The sequence below is a fragment of the Leopardus geoffroyi genome, chromosome E2, assembly GCF_018350155.1.
Source record: "Leopardus geoffroyi isolate Oge1 chromosome E2, O.geoffroyi_Oge1_pat1.0, whole genome shotgun sequence".
NCBI classification, from domain to species: Eukaryota; Metazoa; Chordata; class Mammalia; order Carnivora; family Felidae; genus Leopardus; species Leopardus geoffroyi.
This window is the reverse complement of record NC_059335.1, coordinates 16,075,103-16,082,386: the sequence shown is the minus strand read 5'-3', so window position 1 is coordinate 16,082,386 and position 7,284 is coordinate 16,075,103. Positions and strand designations below refer to the sequence as shown.

General features: G+C 36.9%; 1 protein-coding gene across 1 annotated transcript in view; it reads left to right on the top strand.

Moving 5' to 3' along the window:
• The first annotated feature begins 540 nt into the window (after positions 1–540).
• ZNF573 (zinc finger protein 573) overlaps positions 541–7,284 on the top strand; it is a 71,860-nt gene continuing 65,116 nt past the window's right edge. The window contains 2 exon segments of the mRNA XM_045441263.1: positions 541–619; positions 4,690–4,770. The gene's annotated coding sequence lies outside the window, so the exon portion shown is untranslated.

Sequence of the window (7,284 nt, the reverse complement as noted above, 5' to 3'; positions counted from 1 at the left end):
GGGCACAGAGAGAGAAGGAGATACAGAATCTGAAGCAGATTCCAGGCTCTGAGATGTCAGCACAGAGCCCAAGATCTGGGGCTCGAACTCAAGGACCACGAGATCATGACTTGAGCTAAAGTCAGACTCTCAACTGACTGAGCCACCCAGGCTTCCCTCCTAGATACTCTTAATGTTTTATTAATAAGAAATGAATTCTCAAACCAAGGTCCTCAATTGTGTGTGTGTGTGTGTGTGTTAGAAGAGCAGAGATGAGAAGCACAACTTTACTCTAAAGAAGAGATAGTAGAATTATTTCTTTTGTAATAATGAATTAGAGAACATGAAATGTTCTTCAGTAAAATAGCTAACATATTAATATAGTATTATAGCATATTATTAAGTTTTTATAGAGATTATCTTTCTCCAAGATATTCATATTTAGTAGGTGATTTTCATACTCTGGATTATATGATGAGAAACCAAGGCAATCAAATCTCATAGACTCTAAGAACATTTTCACATTTAGAAAATCTGAATAGATTCTGTCTTAAATTCAACAGGATACCTACCTTGGATACATAATTCCTACATTATGTATACTTATTTTAAGCCTGGACTGATATCATGATGAATAATGGTATGTATACCATCATATAAAGAACCAAATTAACCTGTTACCTACTGTTAGATCTTTGTGTAGATATTTAATTAATATAAATTCCTAGGAATAGAATTTGGGACAAAAAAATCAGACTCTTGAAGTGCCTGGGTGGCTCAGTCGGTTAAGCCTCTGACTCTTGATCTCAGCTCAGGTCTTGATCTCAGTGTGGTAAGTACTGGCCTCACACTGGGCTCCATGCTGGGCTTGAAGTGTGCTTAAAAAAAAAATCAGATTCTTACTAAATGCTTTTAAGATATGCCTTAACCATACCATCTTAGTATTTGGGTTGATAAAAAGACTGGAATGACATGGTTGATATTTTTATGTTCCTTTTAGTAAGTAAGGCGAACACTGAATGGAAATAAATGCATCTAAGTCCACTAGGGAGGTTCGGATACTGTGCCTTGGGAATTCATAAGGCAGTGATGTTACTCAGAGTAGCCACCACCGTCCGCTTACTATCAATTTATGCTGACCTAAAAAGAGCACTGTGATGGTAAGGAATTTCTGTTATAAATTTTTACCTTTTTAAATATATATAATTCTTTAAGATACACCTTATTTTCATTTATTTGTTTGTTTACCCATCCACCCACTCAGCATGGAGCCCAACACAGGGCCTGGACTCACAACCCTGAGAGCAAGACCTGAGTGGAGATCAAGTGTATTCAGTAGTCTTTAATGTAGTCACAGGGTTGTATAACCAGTACCACTGTTAATGCTCCACTATTAATTATGTATAAGTACTTCATTTGTTTTTTTATGTAGTAAAGTGTACATAACAAAGTTTGGGGCACCTGGGTGGCTCAGTCGGTTAAGCGTCTGACTTCGGCTCAGGTGGTGGTCTTGCAGTTTGCAGGTTTGAGCCCCGCATCTGGCTCTGCACTGGTTGTACGGAGCCTGCTTGGGATTCTCTTTTTCCCTCTCTCTCTGTCCCTTCCCCATTTGTGTTCTCTCTCTCCCTCAAAATAAATAAATAAACTTAAAAAAAGTATACCTAACAAAATTTGACATTTTAACCATTTTTAATGCACAGTTCTGTCGCATTAAGTACATTTGTATTGTTCTTGCAGCCATCACCACCATTCATCTTCAGAACTTTTTCATCTTCCCCAACTGAAACTCTACCCATTAAACACTTCCCATCCGCCATCTCCCCCTAGTCCCTGGCATCCACTTTCTGTTTCTATGAATTTGACAATTCTAAGAATCTCATATAAGAGGAATCATACAATATGTGTCCTTTTCTTTGAAATATTTATTTTTGAGAGAGAGACAGAACGCGAATGGGGGAGGAGGAGAGAGAGGGAGACACAGAATCCAAAGCAGGCTCCAGGCTCCGAGCTGTCAGCACAGAACCCAATGCAGGGCTCAAACTCACAAACTGTGAGATCATGACTTGAACTGAAGTCGGCCACTTAACTGACTGAGCCACCCAGGCACCCCAATATGTGTCCTTTTGTGGCTAGCTTATTTCACTTCACATAATGTCTTCAAGATTCCTCCACGTTGTAACTGGTATCAAAATGACCTTCATTTTTATGGCTGCATAATATTCCCTTGCATGTATATACCACATTTTCTTTATCAGTTATGAACATTTGGGTTTCTTCCACTTTTGGGCTGTTATAAATGCAAACATTTGTGTAAAAGGTTGTGTGTGTGTGTGTGTGTGTGAATGTATTTTGTATTCTTGGGTATACACCTAAGGGTGGAATTGCTGGGTCACATGGTATCTCCTTCATTACTTGTTTTATTCTTATGATGTTACATTCGGCAGCTTTCTGGAGCATGTGACTAATGGAGTGGGAAATAGTTCTGTAAAGTAAACTTCCCTAAGGATATAGCAGTGAGACCAGCATCAATACAAGACTATTCTCAGAGACTATCCATATTTTTAGGCAGTAATCCAACAATAAGCATACATAAAAATCTTATAGAACATCATATTACTGGTAACTGAAGAAAACAAGAACCATTTAGCAAAATAATTCAAATTTACTGTACTCCTCCAAGACCAAGTAAACACTGTTTAAAAGAATGAACTTTGCACATTTTGGAAAACAGCTTCCACTTATAACAAATGTTCATAATGCATATATATTTTAAGACATGGCCATTGAACTGATAACTTCATATACTTAAGTTCTCATCAAAATCAAAATATATTGTATATATACACAGGGGAATATTATTCAGACATTAAAAAGAAAATCTTACCATTTGCAACAATATTGGTGGATGTTACCCTAAATGAAATAAGTCAGAGAAAGACAAGTAGCAATACTGTATGATCTCATTTATATGAGGAATCTAATCCCCCACCCCTCAAAAAAACCTGAACTGCGATACAGAGAAAAGATTGTAGTTGCCAGAGGTGGGGGTTGGAGGGTGGGTAAAATATGTGAAGGTGGGAAAAAGGTACACATTTCCAGTTATAAATGAATCATGGGGATGTAATGTACAGTGTGGTGACTATAGTTAATACTGTATTATAATAATAATACTATATTGTATATTTGAAAATTGCCAAGAAAGCAGATCTTCAAAGTTCTCATCACAAGAAAAAAAATAACTGTATGGTGATGGATATTAACTAGACTTAACTGAGGTGATCATTTTGTAATATCTAAACAAATATATATAAACAAATTTTGTAATATATAAACAAATCTTGAATCCTGCTATATGCCTGAAACTAATATAATGTCATATGTCACTTATCTGTCAAAAAATATGTGGGGCGCCTGGGTGGCGCAGTCGGTTGAGCATCCGACTTCAGCCAGGTCACGATCTCGCGGTCCGTGAGTTCGAGCCCCGCGTCAGGCTCTGGGCTGATGGCTCAGAGCCTGGAGCCTGTTTCCGATTCTGTGTCTCCCTCTCTCTCTGCCCCTCCCCCGTTCATGCTCTGTCTCTCTCTGTACCAAAAATAAATAAAAACGTTGAAAAAAAAAATTTAAAAAAATATGTAAGTTTTAGGTTAAAGTCTAATGCAACAGTATATTATCTCAAAAAAGTGGTTACTGAGGCATGACCTTCTTGAGGTTACCTTAGGTATTTTCTGTCAGCTTTGTTTTCTAAGTATCTAGTTATTTGATCCCTGGTGAAATTTTGAGATTTTATGATTCAGATAACATAACAGTATTTTGGAACACAGACACATACACACGTATACACACATGTATATACACACACATACGCTTTGGCTAAGATTAACCATGTGAGCTTCACCTTTTATTCATCAGTACTATGAAATGTGTACATCAAAAGAAATCTTCAAACATATATGTCATTCAAACAGCAAAGAAACCTGTCTCTTGTATGTAGGCAATTATTACTTTTCAAGAAAAAAAAAAAAGATCAAGAGAAAAAGACAGGCACTGTTAATGTATGGGTGTTTTGCTTTCTGGACTTTCTCTGTCTACTGAAATCTGATGATCTGTCAGTCTTTCAATATTGAAGTATGCATGTATCTTACAAATAATGTAGTGTAAATATGGTTTCATAATGTGATTTTTCTACTGACAGTATTTCTGGAATATTTTCCATATCTTCATTATTTTTCCCTTACTTCACATTTGGTATGTGATATATTTCAGCAGTTTTTCTGGATTGTTGTACCCTGCCTGACCCAATTTAATGTCTTTTCTAACCTGTATACTTTTTCAACCTGTTCACCCTCACCTGATCCCAAAGCCAGGAAGTAAGGTGTGGTTTGGATGATGTAGGTCCTTTTCAGTCCGGAAAGCCGTGAATGAAGGGGGAAGCATGTGTTCAGGGCAGGACTGAGCAGCACAGTCTCAGGTGCAGAACAGCTTTCCCAAAATGGAGCACTGACCGGAAAGCTATCTGCTGAAATATCTGGATTTCCTGGGGATTAGGGGAAGAGTTTCAATTTATCTAAAATCCTTCTAATCTTTTGCAGTTGTGTGTGTTTGTGCTGAAGGAGATATTAAATAAAATGGAATGGAGAAGCAAAACATTTAAGTTGTTACATAGAAACACTAAAGCATGCTTGCTCTCACAACCTCTTTTTCCTTTCCCAGGTCTGGATTCTCTGTTTTTCTCCAGTAGGGAAACCCATGGGAGAACGGATCAGTTTTTGCAGACATCAAGCTATGACATATGTAAGTTGGTGTTTCCTTCTTGTTGAAATAATGTGATATAAATGTTTTCATTAGTTGTCCTAGAAGCTTCTTACCTAAAAGAACTCCAGTCAATTATGAACAATGGTTCCAGATAACCTCATGTTCTCCGTATGTGGCCCAGTCTCCTCCAACCAGTGTTAATGTATATACTGACCAGAGTATTCATTATCTCCTCTGTGCCTAACTTATTTTAAGAGCAGTGAAGGGAGAATGAAAAAATAAAGTCCTGTAAAGAAATGACTTGAGCTTTGCAAGTCAGGATTATAGTTGATGAATTAGAGATGAGGATCCCATATGGCCAAACTTCTAAAGATTCTGGCATTCTCACAGACATGAGTTTTCTAGGTACATGTGACAAAGCCTGGTAATAAATGGTATCTGTCTTAGTGTAGATTGAGATTAATACTTTGTGAGGCTTTTAAAATTGAATAGACATGTGATTTAGAACTTGCAAATATATGGATCATGGGTTTTACTATTAGTTTTTATTTTATTTTGTGAGAGAGAATGAGGAGGGAAGGGGCAGAGAGAGAAGGAAAGAGAATCCCAATAGGTTCCACGCTGTCAGTGGGTGATGAGCCTGATACTCAACTGACTGAGCCACCCAGGCACCTGTAGATCATGGGTTTTAGTAAGGAATTTCTAAATGATAAATATCATGACTACTGCCGACTAGATAGGCTGAAACTAAATGACTGATATAATTCTGGATCAATCTTAGTATCCTTTAACTCAGAAACCAGAAGAGTGTTAAGTGAGGGATTGTTGATGGCCATAAAAGAGAATAAAATCATAATTAGTAAGTTAACAGAGATCAAGAACTGTGTAGGGGCGCCTGGGTGGCGCAGTTGGTTAAGTGTCCGACTTCAGCCAGGTCACAATCTCGCGGTCCGTGAGTTCGAGCCCCGCGTCAGGCTCTGGGCTGATGGCTCAGAGCCTGGAGCCTGTTTCCGATTCTGTGTCTCCCTCTCTCTCTGCCCCTCCCCCGTTCATGCTCTGTCTCTCTCTGTCCTAAAAATAAATAAACGTTGAAAAAAAAAATTTTTTTTAAAGAACTGTGTAAAGACCCTAGAAATGTTGTCCAACCTAATGCATACACCTAATCATCTCAAGGTGATTAATTATAATTCTTAAGTTAGAACGCTATGCAGTCATTCAAAATATTTGTCAAAACAAGAAAACTGTGTGATAGGATTTAACATAAAGAACTTGAGGACTGAAGACATCCCTTAGTTTTCTCAAACTATTGTTTTTCTATCCCTTGTGACAATGTCTTTTTTTTTTCAAATGTAGTGTTTAGTCCATTTACATTTAATGTAATTACTGACACAGTAATCCATTTTATTTTGTTTGTTTCCATCTGACTTTTGTTCCCTTGTGTCTCAACTTTGTCTTCTCTTGCATTAAATACTTATTTAAAATTCCATTTTAACTTGTTTTTCACTATGCTTTGTGCATATTTTTAGTGGTCACTGTCTGTATTAAAATATATATTCTAAAGTATTCACAGGGGTGCCTGGGTGGCGCAGTCGGTTAAGCGTCTGACTTCAGCCAGGTCACGATCTCGCGGTCCGTGAGTTCGAGCCCCGCGTCAGGCTCTGGGCTGATGGCTCAGAGCCTGGAGCCTGTTTCCGATTCTGTGTCTCCCTCTCTCTCTGCCCCTCCCCCGTTCATGCTCTGTCTCTCTCTGTCCCAAAAATAAATAAACGTTAAAAAAAAAAAATTAAAAAAAAAATAAATAAATAAAAAAAATAAAGTATTCACAGTCTACTTAGAGTTAATATTGAACCACTTCACATAAAGTGTAAGAACTTTGCAATGCATAGGTCCATTTATAGCCCCTATCTTCTATATTATAGTTGTCATATATTGTATCTATGTTAATTTAAGACTATAATACCATGTCTTTAACAACATCTCTATTGACATGTAGTACATGGCACATATTTAAAGCATACAGTTGGATTCAATTTTTTTAATTGAGAGATAATTGACATATAACATTATACATGGTTCCCAACTGAATTTTTCAACTTTATGATTGTGTGAAAGCAATACCCACACAACCATTTTGTTTTTCACTTTCAATATAGTATTAAGTAAATTACATGAGATATTCAACACTTTATTATAATGTAGGCTTTGTGTTGGATGACTTTGCCCAACTGTAGGCTAATGTAAGTATTCTGAGTTAGTAGGCTAACTGTGATGTTCAGTAGGTTAGGTGTATTAAATGCATTTTTGATTTATGAGATTTTCAGCTTACAGTGGGCTTATCAGGATGTAACCCCATCATAAGTCAAGGAGCATCTGTGTATTAGTTTCAGGTATACAGTATAATGATTTGATATTTGTTTACATTGTGAAATGATTACTACAATGAGTCTGTTTAACATCCATCACCACACAGAGGTACAAATGGATTCATTTTGAAATGTGTATATATTCATATATAGATAATGAATATAATCAGAATAATGAACAAATTCACTG